Raw genomic sequence first — 19,892 nt, 5'->3', positions numbered from 1 at the left:
GCTACAGAAGCATCTGAAATTGAAATTGTCAAAATATATTGCCTTTCTTTAACAATGATGTAATATCATTAATGGGATTCCCATAACGATCATGTTATTATTACGGTAGTTGTCATATGCTTTATTGATTTCCCTCCTTACTGTGATGGTGTAATAAATCAAGGATAGGGAAGTACACAGTGACAATCTGTAACTGTACTTGCTACTAACTTTTAGAGAACAAATATTTGTTTAAAGTAGCCTTTACACTTTGCAAAAAGAGTGCTTATCAAATAAAATGACACACATGTTCTACGAATGGGAAACAAAAAAAAATGTAATTTTGAAATTATACTAGAAAGGCACAAAATAACCTTTGTACAAAAATGATTTTGTTTTTTTAATAAATTGGGAGGAGGGGTCATGAATCTTCTTACCTGACTAAATTGTCATCACAGAAAATCAAGCATACAATTAATCAGTAACCTTTGTGTAACGGGACGGAGGTCTCTGACTGTTTACATCTGCTGTTATGTACGCATAATTTGTTACTTTATTGAACGTGATAGGCTTTAACTCGAGGGCGGAAATCTCTCCCCAAAGGTAGGGGTGACAGGGACTGGAAATTCAACAAGCAAAAAAAAACAACAAAAAAAGGTTATCACCCCAAATGTCAGGTCCTTTTGACCAAAATAAAATTGACAAGCAAAAAAAAAGTGAGGTCATCTCATCCAAAATACATGTTTTGTTTCGATTTTGAATGATGTATTTCTTTCCATCATAAGAGACCAAAATTAGATAGTAGGGGGGACATTTGATATTGTGTCCCCCTACTATTATGGGTAGGGGGACGGACCCCTGTCCCGCCTGGGTTTTCCACCCATGCTTTAACTTTTGTACTACTAGTCACAATTCTTCAACTCACTATTAGACTATAAAAGCAGAGAAAAATAAGTTCAGTGAACTAGATTTTCAGCTAGATAGGTAAGATTCAGTTCCGTCTTTTCCATCCCCAACTCATTTCCCCTTCAAATTTCCACAGATCAACAGTGACCAATTGTTTGATCTCAACGGGTTTTTTCATCTGTGCTTTTTATAGTGCAATAGTGAGTTACAGAAGCGTGACTGGTAGAGTGGCAGTGGTCAACCAGGCAAAGGAGAGAGAGAGAGAGAGTGGGAGGGGGGGAAGCCCTTGTTGCGCAATACTCATTGTGGCTTACATACAAAGTTAATAGTGAAATGGATACAGTGTATTTGAAAAAACTATATAGTGATGTTGAATTCTTCCTTTATTTTAATTTACATGTATATTTAATCAGTTAATAATATATTTGATATGGTCAACATTCAAACATGTTTTGAACTGATTTTTTTTATGGAGGCATAGTCTTGGACTTGCATAATAAATCTGCACATAAATTCACCAACAGATAATCAGTGCATGCTGCATTATCAAGTATGTAATTGGCAACATTATCATCTTTTGATCATCATCCAAGTCCTTTGATTGATATCATGTGTAAAGTTCAACTGCAGTTCTCTTTGTTTTTATTTTCATTCTCTGTACATAGAAAGGATCAAAGTCCATCAGACCTGCACTACCAACTCACACTGTGATGACACAATTGAAGTTGTCCTTCTCGGTCATGTGACTGGTACCTCATTCTCTGTTATGTGAAAGGTTTCAGGGGGATGTTGTTGACATTTTATGATGAAATGTACAAGGCCCTTGAGATGTGTACATTACATACATGGCAAACAGGATCTGCACCGAGCTAGATAGGTAAGATTCACTTCCGTCTTTTACATCTCCAACTCATTTCCCCTTCAAATTTCTACAATTCAACAGTGACCAGTTGTTTGATCTCAAAGGTTTTTTCAAATATTTCTTTCTTTTAAGTTTTTTTTGCTCGTTTAATCATCATGTACAATAATCTCAGTAGTTTGAATTAAAAAGAATGACAATGCATATGTATTATTTTAATTATCTTTCTTCAGAATTAGCAGCTTCCAAGGGTTTGCAGATGGAGAGGCTTCCTTGTGCTCTACGATATCCTATACTCCCTAGTTTGATTTCCACATAATGGGATGGATATAATACTTGTATGCTGCATAGCAGACGCAAAGTGAGGAACGTCGTCCGGTGGAAGGAAAATATAATAAAATACATTTTGAAAGGATTAATCAGGCACAATGTTCCGAAGACGCAGGAAGAAAGATGTGCAGAAGTCCCATCACCAAACCGATATTGACCCCAGGTCGAATTTCAAGCGAACAATGTCCATAGAATCATTGGATTCTGCCATGAGCGATGGGTCGTCGTTCGGTGTCGTCAACAAGCCGTCAGACACAAGGGACTTCAAACTAGCTAACATCTTCTGGCGTGCCAAACTCTCCTGCCATCCATTCTTCGTTGGTGACCCCCTGGTGACCTTTGGTGACCTGTGGCCGGAGGATGTGAAGGGCTTGATCTCTTGCTTCAAAGGAGCCGAGTTGCAGGATTCGGTGGTGGCGTGCTGTAAACTGGTGCTCAGATGTGGACCAATAAGAGTTCTGAGAGAACTCCTTGATCAAAGGATCATAAGTAAGTAGGACTGTAGATGATTCGTCAGTTGTCTTTGGCTTGTAATAAAGTGAAAGTGTGAATGCTTATACAAGATTACAGGGTGTCTCAGCAATAAAAGGAAACTGAGACTATCTTGTCATTTTCCTGTATCACAGGCAAAATTTCATTTACATCATTAAAAATTTCAATTTTCTTGTATGTTTTCCATACCAAGAATGCTATGAAAGGAACAATTAGGGGAAGATCATCTATTATGTCTAATTAAACTTTAGTTTCTCATGCAAGTTATATGTAGTGTGATGAAATTGAATATGCCAAGACTGCATGCCAATACATGTAGTATGATTGAAGAAGCTGGATAAAATTAAAAACAAATCTTTAAAATACACATGTAGGGCAAAAAAAATACAGCATTATGAGTTATATACAGAGTAATCATCCTGAAAGTTTGAAGAGGTTTTATAGGATCTAATAAAAGCCTCGGCAACTATAAGTATGAAATTGATCTTTGCGTACAGTACAATGTGTGCATCTTTTGTTTTTCTTTAGGCATTTGAAATGTGTATTAACCGCACCCCCAACTTTGGACAAAAAAAAAAAATTCTTCTCACATTTACATGCATATTTGAGGTACGAAGAAACAAAAACTAAGTTTAAGATTTCAAAGTATCCAAAGAGATTACCGGTATGCGGAAATTTGCTGTTCTTGATCAATTCATCTACAAATGTTAAAAAGAAAGAACGGTCCCGACAATATTGGCCACTTAAGACACTCACACACCTCACAGTCACAGTGTACACACACACACAGCACTGCCATTACATTGCAAACTACGATACAGTACCAGTCATGCCAGTACATCTTATCAAATTATGATCTGTGTCTTTCCCAGCGTAGGAGGAAGAAACATTCACATTTCTTGCATCACAATCACTTTCAGAAATTTGATGTCTTAGCATGAATTTTGGATACGGGATTACAGGAAGGTTCAAGAAACAAAGAAATTGACATTTTTTCCAGTTGTTTTTTACGGCTTCGTGCTGTCTCTCTCGTGCGTGGTTTACATGGTATCTTATGAAAAGCAAACAGGAAGGAAAAAAAACAAGCTGGCGCGAAACGGAACTTTGAATAGCGCCAGCTTAAGTCGCACTATAACCATATTACAACGCAATCTCTAAGCTCACTCAACTCTCGCTCAGCGGTGACAAAATATTACCGAGTATGCTTGGCGTCTCTTTTAAATTAGCCAGGGAACTTCACTACTTTGAATCGAAAATAAAGTCAAAATTAGTGTCATGAAGGTGGGTGCGTTTGTTATGGACAATATTTAATTAAGATCGTAATAATCGCTTCCCATTACCCGCGGCTCATACCCCTCTAAACGACATTGCCTGGGCGGCTACGCCCGGCCACTCGATGTGTTGTGAACTGGCAGACATCGTACATGTACGGGAGGGGTTACGGCGGGCTGGCTCAGACACGTCACCGTGTATTAACCGCACCCCGAGTTATGCTTCTATCCCGCCGAGAAAAAGGTGCGGTTAATACACCGTTACTTACGGTACTTTGACAATTCTGTAAACTAGTTAAGTATGGTTCCCTATGTATGGAAAGGTACAGGAATTTATTTCTCTCTGGTATGAAGTCTACATGAAATGTTCTGCTATTATGATGTGAGCACTCTAAAAGTAAAGTATGATTGTAGATAAGTGGGGATTTCCCTAAAAAAGGTTGATTATTTATTGAAATTTTCCTCTATGTCATTATTTTGGCAATTCCATCAAGTATATAAATTTGATCTCTTATCTAAGGGACATTCATGAAATGATTTTTCTTAGTTTTCTAGCCCACATGAAAATTTGTAATACTATTATATTTTTAGTACTGTAGAAGTGAAGAGAGACTGGAGAAATTGGGGGGTTGGCTTAAAAAAGATCGATCATTTAATGGAATTTTCCTGCTTGTCATAATTAATACCAGATATAGATCAGCGACTAGAAGGAGGCATGGGTCTACTTCACTACGCTGTTCTATCATGTAATGATGAGGCTGTATCGTTCCTGTGCAGTAAAGGTGCCCCTATCAAGCAGCAGGATAAATTGGGTAAGTCTAAAAAAAAATGCAAATAATGCACAGGTACAAAGGCGTCAGTAGCAATGTAGCTCGAGGGTATTTACAATATAGGTCAAGCATGGTGGGCCTGCACCGAGTGATTTACATTATATTGTGAATACCTGAAGTGCCTGCAATGCCATTTACATTAGTGGAGGGCAATATCTTGATGCTATCAAAATTATACTACATGTATATTGAAGAAATATTGAATATTTGATAATGGTTTTATGATTATTTTGATATATCGGGGTAACACCATGCGACCAAAATGTTGTTGATTATAAAAAGTTTAAGTATCCACTCTATAGAGTTTCTGAGATTTGTTGATTTGAGACATCCATTACTAAAACTTATTTCTTTATATCACTTATTTTTTTTGGGGGGTGTCACATATATCTTAACTTGATTTTGAATGTGTATAAGAAAAGTTTAATAATGTATGTCTAATATTCACTGCAAATTTGATAGTTTACGAATTCATTGCAAACCATAGTGAACGATATTATTGTGTTTAATCAAATCTTCAATAAATTTTTCTCAATCAATGCCTTGCTGTCAACACAAAAATATTTGACTGTATTGTTTGTTGTCTTGCAAAGTTTAATTATCATCTTAATCAAACAAATGCATTGACTGATACAGGGAATTGATATGCACATCCAACAAGTACGTGCAGTACATGCAAGATAAAATATGTGCAACAGAGTTTTGTTTATTTACACTTACGTCATTAGCAACTGAATTTATTCAACTTTGAAAATTTATGGCCAGATGATCTGCATCATGAGTTAATGAGGTGTTAGTGTAAATATGGACTGGATAATTAAACTAGCTTTATAACACAAGGGGAACCTCGAATGATGCATATGGGGAAAAACTCACTTTAAGTTGTTTAATGATAGAGATAGATTTTTCTCATTTCTGCCATATATGTACAATGTAATTCTACACTTGATGTCAACTTGCTATTAATGTACATATAAAATTTGCTTCATTGGTTTATAGCCTGGGGGGGCCACTTACATTGACGAGTGAATACCATGCGCGACCAAAAAAACACGTAAAAGGATGTCTTTTTCACGATAGGGCACGTTACGTACGTAACGTGATAAGGGTATCAAAAACACCAAAATAATGAAAAAAGGGTATCTATTTCGCTAGGAAAAATACGTGTTTAGGGTCAAATTTTCGGGGATGATAAAACAAAATTAAAATGTTTGATAAAGGATGTCCTTTTTGCCCCAACACTACGTGTTTAGAGTCCGATTTGCGCGAGTTGTGGAAGGTGGGGCCGTACGAAACCAAATGGTGTGTAAAGGTAAAACCGACGACTGACGGACCCGTACGTGACAATATATCGCTGTACTTGTTTAGGGGTTCATTTCAGGGATTACTTGCCAAGAGTATCGATTTGTTTTCAATACTTGTTAAGGGTAGGGTTTGAGACGCCAATACTTGTTAAGGGGTGCATTTTCAGAATATGGAAAATACGTGTTTAGGGTGCTTTTCGAGACCCCATGGTCGCGCATGGTATCCACTCGTCAATGAAAGTGGCCCCCCGGGGTTTATAGGCCTTGTTTATATAGCGCTTAACACTTATTTTATCAGAAGTGCAAAAACTGCATAAACTGCAAAATGAAAAAAACTGCACCAGAATCAAGCCTTGAAATAAGCGGGCGCTGAGCGCAAATTTGCGCTCATAAGCCATGCAATTGCGCCCATAAAGCCCCAAAATCATCAAAATTTTGACGACCGGGCGCAAATATTTTCCAGGTAATTGCGCCCGCCGTGAGTGAGCAGTGAAGCCATATCATACATGTAATTTAAATATCTGAAAAGCCAACTGAAATCAAGTAACTTTCAATTTACGATAAGCAGTTTCAAATTGCCAAGTGCGTGTTTTTTTCAGTATCATAAAAAGTGAGCTACGTCCGTCTTTTTTTTCTGTAATACATGCACGCGCGTGCTTCCAGTAGCGGTAACAGTTTTTCCCTACTTCACCATGTGCAATTTCTAATGCACAAATTTCCATTCGGGATTTCACAATTCTGTGATATAGTAATTCGAATTGCACAGGAGATAAATCCCCGTTCACATTACATACGATGTGAGAGTCTTTTATCCTCACAGTCGCCGACTTTGCTTGTCAAAACGGAGCCTTAATGAAAATCACTTAGCTTAAAGTTGTGAATTATAGCTTTTTAATTTCTTTCTTGGTGAGGGGTAAATATCTGACAATAAATCATCAAACAAGGCTCCATCTAAAAAAATAAATAGGAGGACGCCGTGCACTTGAGTGTGGTACTTGTATGCTGTTAGTTAGCCAGTTTGAGCTAATGTTCTCTGCCAGAGCTCTGGGTGAGAATTCTATCAGTAATGGCCTAAGTGATGGTGATTTTCTGTTTCAGATACAGTTTAGATTTCATGTTAATTTTTGAAAAGTGTCAAAAAACTTCATGATTTCTTCATTGTGATGAATATTTAAGTTATTAATGAATACATTTTCACCAAATTTAGACTCTCCCAGAATGAAAGGCATTTTCTGTGGAGATCTGCGTTTTCAAATAACTTGTGAAAAACTTAAGGTACATGAACCTACAATACATCATGTAGCCTGTGGCTATGTGCTGGAATTTGAATAGACTGAGTTAGATATTAATTTAATTTCTTCATTTCTTTAACATAATTTACATGTATATGCAATCCAAGTGCACCTCACAGTCACAATCACACACAAACACTCACCCACACCTGTGACGTGATTCTAACCATGAAAAAAAACCTTTATTTTTTTTTTCTAAATTTATTATTATTTGATCTGAATTCTCTTTCTCCATCTCTCTCTTTTAAATATGTTTATTTTATTCATTTATTTAGATTTTTTTTTTTTGGGGGGGGGTTCATTGTTTGTGGTTCATTAAAGATGAAAAATAAATAAGCCCATGTGTGTGTGGTTGTAAAGGGGATGTGGAGGGTGTGTGTCAAAACACACTTAAACATTTAAATCTGATTTCTTAGATGTTTGAATAAGCCTATTAATTACTTACATGTAGCATGCTATTCATGTACTAATTAAAAAATTGCAGGAGCTGCGCTAACTGTAAACAAATTTAGAGTGTGGTTCACCGTTATATTAATTTTTTTTTATTGCCCCTGGTGCCAGAAAAGTGCCCCAGGTTCCTATAAAAAGCCCATGAGCCGGGGGCAATTTCAAAAAAAAATTGCCCCCGGCCTGCAGCTGCTTATTTCAAGGCTTGACCAGAATAGTTTAACCCTGATTGGCTGTCAGAAGTGCAAAAAACTGATGTTAAACCCTGAAGTAATATGAAACTCTTTGAGTTATAACCCTCAAAAGACAGGGAGGGGGGGGGGCTGATTTAGCCCCCTCAGCATTTTTCATGATAAATCTTTAATGCAAATAGCCATTCATTCTTCCCCTGCTCCACCTCATAGTGAAACAAGGACCTTTATGTCAGTATATTATATAGGTTCCATTTAAATTCATTTGTTGTGTAAAATACACACTGATTTCCTCTCCTTGGCACCACTGTTCTGAATAAACAGGAAAAAAGACTTTCCTCCTTCTAATTGAATTACATTAAATATAACCTTAACCTTGTATTTTTACATTCATTTTGGCCAGCAATCCCATTAAATCAATAAGTCCTTTTTTGAACTGTTTGATCTTTTATTTTTGATTATTTCCAATTGTTATAAAACAAAAAATGAACAGAGAGATCTATAGAATTCTTTTTTTTTAGTGTAATAAAGTCATCGGGACAGAGAAACCTTTTTTCTCCAAAAAGTTTTCAATGTTTCAAGGAAAGTATTGACTCTGACAAATGCATTTGACAAACAACCCCCCTTTGGGTGTGTGAGTGTGTGAGGGGGGGGGGGTTACTTACATTTGGTGATGTTATTCAGGGGTAAAGCCAGGCCTAAGAAGTATGTACCAGTAGTATTAAAAACAAGAACTTTGTTCTTTAATTTCATGGAATGCAATGTTTTATTTTCCATATAATAAAGACTATTGAATTGAATTCATACTCACACTTAACTTGTTACTTCTCATTTTTGTGGCAAATTATTATTTAAAAACTTTTTTATAGCTTTTATAAATAAGTTGAAATGGTATTAAGGGGCTGCAGAACAGTTTTGGAAGTGGGGTTTAGGGCTGACCGTGCAAAAAATCATTTTATGGGTGTTTATATTTGCTATTGTAAAAATAGAAGAAAAAATCAAACAAAAATCAAACAAAGATAATGCAGTCCTTATTATTCTTTCAAAAGCACTTGTATGCCTTTGGACTAAAGAAATTATATACAATTAACACTTGAAAGAGGAATAAATGCCATGTTTGCAATTTTGCATGTTTGAATCTGGTCTGAAAATTGTTCCTACAGGTGATTATAATGTTGACTAGTCTAAAGTAAGGTCAAACAGCTGTTTCCTCAATGTTTTCTCCATCCTCCACTCCTCAAGGTCGAACCGCAGACCAGGTGTGTTTCTGTTCCAGGACTAGGCGATGCTTGCCCACCCGTTACCATGGCAGCTCCTTCCGCAAGAGGCTCGGTTCCTTCCACGATAAGAAGGTCATCTTTGAGAACGTCCAGTACGCTGACGGTTCAATGACCTGCAGATCCAGATCCAGACCATGGATTTTGATGTCAATCATGACAAAGATCAGAGAGGGAATCTTCTGTTACACGCTGCAGTCAAAGGAGGTAAAACTATCATAGTGCATATTCCAGTGTATGGAGCATAATGTAAAGTGTAAATAATGTATAGTGTAATGTGAACAGTGTATAGTTAAATAGTGTTAAAGGTCAAGTCCACCTCAGAAAAATGTTGATTTAATTCACTAGACAAAAATCAGACAAGCACAATGCTGAAAATTTCATCAAAATCGGATGTAAAATAAGAAAGTTATGACAATTCAAAGTTTCGCTTATTTTCAACAAAATAGTTATATGAACGAGCCAGTTACATCCAAATAAGAGAGTCGATGACATCACTCACTCACTATTTCTTTTGTTTTTTAGTGTTTGAATTATACAATATTTCAATTTTTACGAATTTGATGATTAGGACCTCATTGCCTGAAGCACAAAATGTTAAAATGATGGGATTCCAGGTGTTCATGGAGGAATTAAATAATGTTGTAACCCGCACCCGTTGCGGTACGGGTTAACCTGCCGGTATGCCTCCGATCGCGGGTTGCGGGCCGGGCCGAGTTCATTCTCAAACCCGCAGACCGTCATGCGAAAAAAAGGGAGAATAAACGACGCATAATAAAAACATTCACAGTGAAAATTGAGTTAAGATCATGTGCTTCTTACGTGGCAGATTCTTTTAGAGACGTAGATATTTCCTTTTAAAAACTGCCGGCATATTTTTTTCTTGTGAATAGTGAACAGGACTGAGTCTGAGACAGTTCAACATGATAAATACATCGAGTTGCTCTTTCAAAGGCTAGGCCAGCGCCAGTGCATGCAGCGCAGTCAAAAGCAACCGCATGGGCCAATGAAACTCGATGTTGAGTTTCCCGTCCCATTTTTTCCAGCTCATAATGAGGAACCGATTTCATTATTCATTATTTTTCAGAAGATGAAAATTTGACCTTTTGTAACCTTTTAACGCACTTTATTCTGTGGAACTTGAAGCCAGGGAAAATTAATCATTTTTTGGGGGGGCTCCATTTTCATTTTTTTGGTAATATTTCAGGGGCTCTTTTCAAATGCTACATTTTTGTATTTTGAGGAATACCTGTTCACTTATTAAATTAATTATTACTTGTTTAATATTGTATGATTTTTAAAGTTTTTTTCATGCTTAGAATCTTGGATGTGGGTGTGTTTGTGTGGGTGAGACTGTGAGTTGAACTTGATATAAATGAATTTAATATCTAATTTTTACTCCATCTAATTCCAGTACTTGGCCATGTAATAAAGGCCCACATACCCTTACTTTTCCTGAAGTTCTTTGAAAACGCAGATCTCCACGAAAATTGTATTTCTCTATGGGGGAGTCTAAATTTGGTGAGAATGAATTCATTAATAACTTAAATATACATCACAATGAAGAAATCATCAAACTTCATTGGCAGTTTTGAAAAATATACCCGAAATGTCAACTCTGTCTGAAGTAGAAAATCACCATCATTGAGGCCTTTACAGAGCGAATTGTCCCCCAGAGCTCTGGCAGAGAGACAGCTCTGGCAGAGAGACAGAGCTCAGACTAGCTAGCACAAGCGCCAATGCGTACGTGGGTGAGCCTCCCGTCGGCCTTGTAACAGATTGAGCTTCAATTTGATTTTTTTGTCTGATATTTACCTCATCCCCTGGAAAAATAAAACAAATGATTCTTAAGTTATAATTAGCAAATAAGATAAATCATTTTGGATGTTACTAGGCCGTATGATAACTCACCAACGCGAGGTTACTAGACTTTGGGATTTATTGAGGTAGCTCAACCATACCTCGAGCGATGTTCGTGCAGGCTCCACCACTTCTACGGTTGTTGAGTGGAGCCTGCACGAACATCCCTCGAGGTATGCATGCAGCGTAATTCCATTCACAAAAAAAGAAAGAAAGAAAAGATTTACAGGTATTTACAAGATATACAAGTAATTGTGTTACTGAAAAGCTTATATTAATGTTTTAAATCAGTTTTGAATCTAGATATCCAAATAGTTTATTTTCAGAATTTGATTTTCAAACGCGGGCCAAATTTCATAACGCGGGCGGGCAACGGGAAACTGAACATCGAGTTTTAGCGGCCATATTATCGAATGAAATACGGTACAAAAACAGAAGGAAATAATATAGAGATAAACGAGAAGAAAAAACTGACTGTATCATTATCCAGGTATTCATTACAATTTTGATTACTTTATAGACGAGGTCCCATAGAATTGAATATTGTAATTATGATTGTTGTGAGTCGCCGTGTCGACCGACCTGGACTGAAAAACAACATTGCCGTCTGCCGATCCTTGACGCAGTGGCAGCCTGGGCTAGCGCTAGCTAGCGCGCTGAGCTGCGGCTCGCTAGCTCCGATCCGAGGCGTTAATTGCGTAATGCTTTCAATTTCGAGATCAGAGCGGACCCATTTCGTGGTACAAAGTCACCCAAAAAAACATTTTCTCTCCGGAATAAAAGGCGAATTTGCAAATTGTAAGTAAATTCACTCTAGGCTAGGTAGTAGTAGACATATATTTTCCTGATTTGAGCCTGTATAGTGTGGGGATTGCAGAAATAATGTTTTTCATTTTTCAAAGATAAATTGACTTGCGGGTTAAAACCCGACGGGTCAGCGGGTCCCGCTTGCAAATTATTGGATTATACGGGACGGTACGGTTCGGGTTTTCACTTGCGGGTTACAACATTAGAATTATACTTCATTTCACATGACAATGACGAGAAAATAAAAATATTTCATATTTCATATAATAAAATACAAAAGAAATAGTGAGTGAGTGATGTCATCAACTCATTTGGATGTAACTGGCACGTTCATATAACTATTTTGTTGAAAATAAGCGAACCTTTAAAATGACATAACTTTCTTATTTTACATCCGATTTTGATGAAATTTTCAGTGTTATGCTTGTTGAATATTTTTCTTTTTATTCAAATCAAGTTTTTGTTGGGTGGACTTGTCCTTTATGTGTAATTATATAGTGTAGTGTAACATGTATAGTCTATAGTGTAAAGTGGATGCATAAAAATAATGAAAAATCATAGTGTGTATAAAGTAAAGTGTATATTTTTTAAGTTCTGCTTGATTATTGACCTTTATATTGAACGTTAAAAGAAATTTATTGAAGGTCAGTTGAAATTGAAATAGAAGAAGTATTTTTGAGAATAGTTTTTTTTGCTCAAATTCAATTTGTTCAAATTCTTTGATGAATTTTCTAGTTAATGTAAAAATTTGCAACATTTACAAATTAAATTGATACAAATCTCTTGAGAACTCTGTAAAAGAGAAAACAAATGAGCCTAAGTCCAGAGTCAGAGTTCCGAGTCCCATCTCATAAAGAGTTAGGATTGATCTGATCGATTGCAAATATGGAAAGCCAGCGAAGTCTACATATAAAATGCATGTTTCTTAACAAAAATTCTAGATATGAATGTACATTATCCATAAATTCATTGATTTCTTGACTATTTGGTGTGTTATTCTTTGTTTACAAAGGACATTTTGCAAATATCCTGTGGAAAAATTTATGACACTGATGGATTTCCATACAGTTACGATTGATTGGATTGATCGTAAGATTGGGCCCAGATGTAAATGAAAATGCAGCCCGTAATCTTGGTGGGGGTTTCAAATATCTTTGCTGTTACGCTATATGTGAGGAATATATCTGATGCGACGAGACAAGGGTTGGTGTGAAGCAACAACAGCCACTACCCTCTCATCTTGCTTTTAATATATGTGATTGTTTTCTTTTTATCAAGTACGATGCAGTGCAGTCTGTTTGTATGAAAAATGGACATTTTCAATAAAAAGGAAGTAACGGCTCGAGCAATATACATGTAGGAGTGCATTGGTGGTGGATGCGAGCAGCCACTCTAGTCTCGCCACATTAGACGTATGGCTTATTACAGCATCATACTCGTAAAGGCAGAGATGTTTGCAGCCCTCTGCCTGAATTATATGCTAACGAAAATATTGTATAAAAAATTGGTACTGGACATTTTCGATAAAAAGGAAGCAACGACTCAAGCAATAAAGGAGTGCATTGGTGGTGGATGCGAGCAGCCACTCTAGTCTCGCCATATTAGACGTATGGCTTATTACAGCATCATACTCGTAAAGGCAGAGATGTTTGCAGCCCTCCGCCTGAATTATGCTAACAAAAATGTTGAATAAATTTAAATTGTTATCACAACAGAGAGAGAGAGAACCATTATTCTACTGAAATACTTGTATAATTTCACACCAAATTGGCAGTGGTTCTAGTTTTGAAATCATTTGGCTGAGTTTCATTCAGTTTCATTTTACATAATCTGTAGAACAATGAAGTATTGTGGGAACTTGCCTGGTAGTTAGAAAAGTGATAACTCTACTTTAATATCCATTTGATAATCTTTACTACTTTCATCATGTGATAAAGTTTTACTTCCTTTTTCCTGAACAAGAGTAAATTAGGATAAATAAACATTTAATAGCTAAACATTGATCATATGATCATTACCATCAATCGAAAAGTAATCGGCTTATGATATCGTGTTCACTAATCATTCCTCCTTGATAGAAAACTGGCAGCTTTGATAGGTGATGTGTTTTTTTTTGTTCTTATTACTGTTGTTGTTATTTTTCAAATCATTGCTGCTGCTGCTTATGTTTATCTTTCTTATTTTCTTCCTCTTTATCTTTCTTTTTCTTTTCCTTCTATTTCTTCCTTAATCAATAATCATCAATTTTCATTATAATCATCATCATTATCATCACCATCATCACCATCGTCATCATCACCACCACCACCACCATTATTTTCATCATGAGCATCATCACAACCAGCACCACTTCCACCATCCCCGCCACCACTCCCCACTACCACCATCACCAGGAGACTCTACCTGTGACATGGGGGGGGGGGGGCTTTTGGTATGCCCTTTCCTACCAGAGCCATGCACTGCCAGAGTTCTTAAGCCCCAAAGCCAGATCTTGCATCCTTCACAAGATGGGAATGGTGTAGTGACCCGAGAAGAAGATGAAGGCTGCCAACATCGCCATCAACAACATTTCATGTCAATTGCACAACAGTATTTAAACACTGTTGTTTGGGCTACCCTGTTGCTTGCATGTAAATACAAAATAAATGATTGTTGAGATGAAGAAAAGAAAATTATCAACATGCATCTCATATTTATTGATGAACACAATTTGATTTCCATTTGTTTGAGTTTCACGATTTATTTTGAGTTTTAGGGTTTCTTTGTCAGCAGGGTTTTAACGCATGGTGAATATTCTTGTTTTTCCCAGGGCTCCCTCAGCTGTCGTTGATTTTGAATCTAGTTCAGGTTCACGGTGCTAACGTGGAAGCAACGAATCGGAAGGGAATGACACCTCTCTGTCTTGCGGCTCAGATTGGACTTGAGGTCATAGTCGAGGTGAAGCTTGTTTCATATTGCTTTCTTTTAAGGCCTTAAAGAATTGATATGTAGCCCACATAAGCCCCAATCTGAAACTTGGGTGTGTCGGTTTTCCTTTCTTTATTAGTGCCTTTGCTGCTGCGCTGATCAGTACATGAAACCACAACAAAACCCCTACAAAATAACAAATTTGGTCAATTTTGCATTGCATGGTTCTCTGTGTATTTTGCTATCTGATTATTGTTACCAGAGACTTGATCAAAAGAGTCTCTATGATAAGGGTTCAGTTTCTTGTGGGAGAGATGAAAAGATTGCATATCACGTCCTGTCTACATCCCGCAGAGACATGGCGAGATGACAAGATCTAAGATATCGTCATGTCTACATCTTATGGGAGAGATGATGAGATGACAAGATCTTGATCTCATGTCCACATCTTGTGGGAGAGATGAAAAGATCGCATATCACGTCCTGTCTACATCCCGCAGAGACATGGCGAGATGACAAGATCTAGACCCTGTCATGTCTACATCTTGTGTGAGAGATGATGAGATGACAGATCTCTTATCCAATTTCTATAACAAACAAATTTACCATAAACCAATCAGATTGAAGAATTTCGATTGCTTTTTTTAAAACCGTTATTGCCAATTTGTTATGAAATGGGCCCAAGGTCATTTTTATCTTCACTCACTAAATTTGTAATTGATTGTTATACAAATGATGCAGTATTTGGTACCCTGGGGTACCAAATAATAATCCACCATTTGTACAAGTATATTTTAATGTTTTGTACTATCTTCACTTTTGGAAATTCATGCAATACCATTGCAAATGCGCTGCACATGCACTGCGCTGTGCCTGTGATGGACGAGTAATAAGTCTACACCACCCCCACCGCGTGTACCAGGGCGAGTTTTGGGACTAAGTATAAGCTAATCTTTTGTGTAAGTTAACTGTCGAAAAGTATACTTAAATTCAGATTTAAGTATACTTAACATAATTTGTTTACTATTATTGCCACTAGATTGTATCAAAGAAAGGAAATAGGCGTTGTGATCGTCATGATTTTCGCACCGATCGTACGACCGTGATCACCATGACAACAATGTAACTGTACACTATTACAACACGAGATGGCGCTGCACAACGCCGTACCCCGGGTACTACGGTACCCCGGTGTACCCCGGTGTATGGCGTGGTGCATCAAATAGCGAATAGGCATGAGTGCGATGAGTGCGATTTGTGCACCATTGCACGAATAAGAATATTTGCTATTTGTGTTGTACAACGCCTCGGCATTTAGCGAAAATATATTTAAAAAAAACCAAGAGTTTTTCCCTGCAGTAATCTATGAAAAGGGAGCATAAAAAGAAATGAAAGTGAAAAGCAAAATCCCCCAAGCGCACATGACCTTGGGTAGCATTGCTCATTTGGCCAGCAGGCTTATACGCGCATTGCACCTTCACTTTTACTGAGCGCAAGGAATTAAACCTTATTGTGACTTCACCTGCTAAAGCCGTGCAATGGTACATTTTGGATGGTACGTCATGTGTGCAACCGTACAAATGTTTGAAGTTCATCCTCTCATTTGCTCGCATACAACAAGCAAGTAAGTAGGCATTGTACAAAAACTGTAATTCAATTTGTAATTCATTGTAAATGTTTTGTACTTGAACAGATCTTGATATGTGTAATTGGTGCTAACCCGGATACAACAAACAATGTGAACGGATGGACCGCATTGCACTATGCAGCCCAGAAGAATCATGTGAACGTCATTGAGTAAGTTTGAAACGGGATGGAGTTTGCCACGCTCACGGGCAAAGGTGCTGTGGCCGGGAATTGAACCCCGACTTTCACGTGTCCAGTCGGTGACATAGGGTTAGGGTCGGGCAACCGCGTAGCCAGGATTTCATTTTGGAGGGGGCGGTAAATGCACGCAAAGCGTGCCAACACTTACAGAGCGCGCGAAGCGCGTTCCCTAGGGGGTGGGTGCAGGGAGGGGGAGTTTCCCCCTCCCGCGCGAAGCTTTTGGTGTTTCATAAATTAAAATGAAAAGGAGCCGTCTCTCTTGTCTCTAGTGCCTATTTCAGCTCCAATTCAGTTGACTCATTGTGATTTTGAACATTGTTTTCATGAACCTTAATTTGTTTTCAAAAAGTGATTGTGAACGCACAAAAAAAGGAATACATTGGAGGAAATTAAAATAATAATACCCTCGCGTGAAGCGCGGAAGCTAAAGCGTTTTATCAGTTTTTTGCCATGAAAATGGTCCCGACTAAAGGGTCTTCTCAAAGATATATTGAATACATCCCTTGGAAAGATCAGATTTGATTACAAACAATTAAAATAGCGACAGTGCATATCTTTAACTCGCAAAACAGAGGAGAAGTGAGTGTATATATGCCGGGAGAAAGATATTCAGCCCCGCGCAGAGCAATGAAACTCTGAAATTTCAAAGGGCGGACGTTTCATCAAAATAATGCAGATACGTCTAATACCACCATCGGCTCTAATTAAAATGATTTTCTAAGATTATTGAACTTTTTTATGAGGAAATAGTGCGCAAAAAGTTGAAACTTCTGTGATTTATTGAAATTAAATTAAAAAAAAGAGGATTCCTAATTTCTTTGACTTATCCTGAAGTGCTTCATTTTGAATAATAAAGAAACTTAAGTGTCATTCAAAATTTCAAACTGAGGGCGCAAAACAGGGCAGGAGATGAATGTGAAGGGAAATGACATGAAGTTTAATAGAATTTGATAAAAAAAAATTGTACTTCTTTATTTAATACGACGCGAATTTTAGGAACCTGTTTGCCCCAGAATTATGGTTGTTTGGTAATGAGCTGAAAAGCAGGAGAAGTTGACTTTATGGAGGTGGCGGCAGAAATTGATATAAAATTTTACCCGCCCGGAGCGGACCCGACCAGAAGTTGCGCGATCAATTAAAAAAAAAAGATAACTTCATATACTTTGGCGTAGCCTTACTCTAATTCCATGCCCTAATGGATACATTTGAACTTTAACCGGTAAGAAACACATATACCTCAGGTGGAAAAACAGGGTTAGAGAAAGGGTGGGGGAAACAATGGAGAATTGCAATATTGTCATTTAACCGCGCGCAGCGCGGAAGAAAAATTCATATATAAATTTAAAGCAAGAGTGATTGAGTTTCTCTTTTAAGAAAAAAAAACACAAAGCTACCTTTCTTCCCTTTCCTCCCTTCCCTTTTTCTTTTCTCCTCTCTTTTTTCCCTTCTTTTTTTTCTTTTTGGGGACGTTTTGGGGGGGGCGACCGCCCCCACCGCCCCCCCCTGGGGTCGGGATTGTAGTAAGAGTATTTGGTACAGAATGATGTAAAGATAAAGATTAGGGTTCATGTTGTTTTGGAGGTTAAATTTCTTGTGTGGTTCAAATGTGAAGGTTTTCCATCAGAGCAATTATCGCTGGAGCAAATGTTATTGAATTTTCCTGTCAGGTGTCTTAGACTATTCGGCCACGGTACCTCCCCCTTTGGTGCATCAGTGAATTGGGAACTCAGAATGATGTAGCAAATGTCATATGCCCAGCAGATTTGCTTGGAAGCAATTGCGAGAATGCTCTCCATGGAGTGGAGAAAGTCTAAACATGTTTTGAGGGGAAGCCAGAATCCACTGTCTGGAAATAAATCTATATAGCACTTAAATATTGTTTATTTATAGAGAGCGTTGTGAGCTCAGTCGATAACGCGTCTGCCCGTCGAGCCCAAGATCGTGGGTGTGAGTCCACCCTGGGCAGATAACTGAATCCAGTGCGTTGTGTAAACGTCTCTCCCATGTTTCATAGATGCAGGCTATGTAACAATGGAAAACAATCTGTCCCTTGGATAGGATGTTAAATGGAGGCCCTGTGTAGAGGAGAGTCCACCACCTTTGCACGTTAAGAACCCACTGCACTATTCGTATAAGAGCAGGGGGTAAACCTTAGTTAAGTGGTCCACTCCCCCCCTCCCAAATCAGTTATATCGGGAGTGAGAACTGCGGGTCATAGTGAGTCAGTTTGCTTTTCGCCTCCCAGGCGCAGGTGACGCCAAACAAATAATAATAATAATGGTTCTATTTTCATTCCAGCTGTCTTGTAAAGAGAGGTGCCGACATCAATATAGAAGATAAATTCAGCATGCGAGCAGATGACATTGCTAGCCGTTGTGATAACTTGGAGTGTCGTGACCTCATCCGTAGCCTTCGACATCAACGATGCATCATGCTGAGCCAGTATGTGAGGAAAGTGAGTTGATTTCTTGTCATTATTAACTTATTACTTATTTGGTAATTTAATACACAATATATATAATTTACAATATCAATTTTAATTTGTGAAATGAAAGAGATTGTATTACAAATGTGTTTTTTAGTAGCAGTCTGCCCAGTGCATCAGTTGGTGGCTAGGAAAGAAATGGGCAAATCTAATTACTGTCACCTGGGTCCCGTAGCACAAAGGTTAGCGATTAATCGTAAGGTTGAGTTTTTTTATTGATTGTACATTTTAGTCAATGGAATCAGTCGTAGAAAAGTGTTCAACGATCATTGCTAAGCTTTGTGTTACGGGCCCCTGGTGCGTGTTTCATAAAGCTGTTCGTAAGTTACAAGTGACTTTACTGACGACTGGCGATCCTTTCTTTTGGTAAGAGCACACACCAGATTTTCATTGCTGCTAATTTAGATCCTAAGGAAGGATCATCGGCTGTTCCTAAAGTCGCTTGTGAAACATCCACCGAGTCTCTCTTTAAAACTACATGATAATCTCTCAACAATTTTCAATAGGTCGCACACATGTAATTATTTTCACAATAGGCTTTTGTTGAAAATGACAACTGAAAATGGGGAAAAAATAAGCAAGTGTTTAAAATGACACCTCTGAAATTTGAAACCCTTTTCCTTTCGTAGTACGATCCTCCACAACCAAATAAGATGAAGGCCTGTTACCCAGAGTCTTTGTGATTTGTTATTGTTTGATATTTTGTTTGAAAAATTTACCTTTCTTGAATCCAGGGACTAGTCGAATGGATATTTACTAGTCAAGGTCATTTCTGCATCCTTTATACCCTGGCTAACCTTTCACTTGTATTGTTTAAATTCTCCATGG

At 37.7% G+C, this 19,892-nt stretch overlaps 1 pseudogene; it reads left to right on the top strand.

Moving 5' to 3' along the window:
* The window catches only part of LOC121417371, a 50,330-nt pseudogene that overhangs the window by 7,992 nt on the left and 22,446 nt on the right, over nucleotides 1-19,892 (top strand).

The sequence above is a fragment of the Lytechinus variegatus genome, chromosome 1 (genome assembly GCF_018143015.1).
Source record: "Lytechinus variegatus isolate NC3 chromosome 1, Lvar_3.0, whole genome shotgun sequence".
NCBI lineage: Eukaryota > Metazoa > Echinodermata > Echinoidea > Temnopleuroida > Toxopneustidae > Lytechinus > Lytechinus variegatus.
This window is presented reverse-complemented; position numbering and strand designations above follow the sequence as displayed.